This window comes from Aplysia californica, unplaced genomic scaffold (assembly GCF_000002075.1).
Source record: "Aplysia californica isolate F4 #8 unplaced genomic scaffold, AplCal3.0 scaffold00864, whole genome shotgun sequence".
NCBI classification, from domain to species: Eukaryota; Metazoa; Mollusca; class Gastropoda; order Aplysiida; family Aplysiidae; genus Aplysia; species Aplysia californica.
Genome location: NW_004798134.1, coordinates 231,974 through 233,936, shown reverse-complemented (window position 1 = coordinate 233,936; position 1,963 = coordinate 231,974). Strand labels below are relative to the sequence as shown.

The window sequence follows — 1,963 nt, the reverse complement described above, 5'->3', positions numbered from 1 at the left end:
GAGAGAGAGAAAGGGAGTTGTTTGTTTTGACTGCTCTTATAATGGCCTAAAAGGATTTCATAAAATAGAATATACATTCCATGATAATGTTGTCACCTGTTTTATTTGATACAAAATGACATGTGTTTCAGATAGGTAAGATACAACATACAATTTTGCTTCCATTGTTAATGAGCATAGGCACTGTTTACCTTTTAACAAATGGGATGGATGATAAGTACTCAGCATGTAGGTCATTTTCTCATTTTTAAAAAATCACAGTCACAATCCATATTCAAACACTTGGCAACCCTGTCTCCCTTTTGTCCTTTTGAGATAGATAGATAGATAGATAGATAGATATATAGATAGATAGATAGATAGATAGATAGATAGATTGATAGATAGATAGATAGATAGATAGATTGATAGATAGATAGATAGATAGAGAGAGAGAGAGAGAGAGAGAGAGAGAGAGAGAGAGAGAGAGAGAGAGAGAGAGAGAGAGAGGAACGTGAGGGTGCAAAAAGAAGAGTGACCGAAGACAGAAGCTTCATACACTGTAGGTTCCAGTATATAGCTGAGATATATACCCACAAACCCCACCCCGTTCTGTCAACCTTCACGACGAAAGCCATGAACGTTCTGTCAAAGACACTTGAGCAAATACTGGGAACAAAGAGCACAACAAGCTGTCGATAACGGTTCAATAAGGCCGATGGGATCGATAGTTGGGAAGGCCCGCTGTCATGTGCCATGCTTGGCACGACCCAGTTCGACATAGGTCATGTCTGGGCAGGACTTTTCCTCGCAATGTACAGGGCATGCTGCGTGTGTCCTCGCTACCGCTGTGTTAAACTTCTGTTGCAAACGTGATCGAGGTGTGTCGTAAACTTAGCCTTCACACTTCACACTCTCCGACTAATTCTTCTTCGTCAGTCTTTTCGCGGGTCATTTCGTTGTGACATGGTTTGCTTCAGTCTGAATTTCGTTTGAAGCGAAGGATAAAGGCAAATCCTCCTAAAGGCTTATCAAAACATAGTGGAGCTCGGGCCGGTAAGTTTGATCATGGGTAATCGATTGATTGGGTGAGAAAACAAGGCGAAGGCTGCGCCTGCAGCTTAGGAGAAGCTCGGCGGTTACACTTTATAACGGTGCCAAAAACACTGGCACTGTCGCATTGTTTTGTGGATCACCATAACAAGAACGTGTGGTCAGTTCTTCCTTCCATTGATTACTGTCCATTTCGAATCAAGAAGGTAATAACATTGAACAAGAATAAGTTCTAAACATTTTTTTAGATCGTTATGTGCCTATGATCTATCATGAAACCATAATATGTATCCCTCAAATTGTACTATACTATTTATTCTCGTCGGTAGACCTATGGAAATAAGTATATTATTACGTTGGACATTCATCACCCCTGTATTTGCAATGCTACATATAATTAATTCACTGCGAACAGGATTTCCCTTTTTTAAAAATAGACCTACTTCAAAATAAGTCTACTAATAGGCCCCCAAAAAATGTTGTTGTTTTGTTTTTTACAAGATTGTCATCATTAAAAAAACAAGCTCACACGTGTACTCGCCTCGCCGGCTCTGCTGACAATATAAGCTACACACACGCATTCTTCTCTAAACATTCGAATGTTTTTAATTCTTACCAACCAATGTATGAGTTGTCAAAAGATTTTGTTGGCTTTTTCAGTTTTTCATTTGGATACAATATAGTGGTCTATTTCATAAAGACATCTAACCATTACTTTATTTAAAGAAGCTTGCAGATTCTCCCGTTGAAAATGACTCATAAACCCCTTGGTCTCTCCTTCCAATTTATTTTCATCACGTTTTGTATTAAGTATTATCCCAACAGACACTTCCTCAAAAATTGCGGAGGAGTACGCGGCTTTGTAAAATACGTGAGCCGAAAGTAACAAAACACACACGAAAACAAACAAAATAATATCTGCTAAACAGCG

General features: G+C 39.0%; 1 protein-coding gene across 2 annotated transcripts in view; it reads left to right on the top strand.

Moving 5' to 3' along the window:
• Positions 1-667: 667 nt before the first annotated feature.
• LOC101851374 (BTB/POZ domain-containing protein At5g03250) overlaps positions 668-1,963 on the top strand; it is a 12,158-nt gene continuing 10,862 nt past the window's right edge. The window contains exon 1 of one of the 2 annotated variants that reach the window (XM_005110199.3): positions 668-1,035. The gene's annotated coding sequence lies outside the window, so the exon portion shown is untranslated. Of the gene's footprint in view, positions 1,239-1,963 lie in introns of both variants that reach the window. The other variant, XM_005110198.3, reaches the window with a different exon arrangement.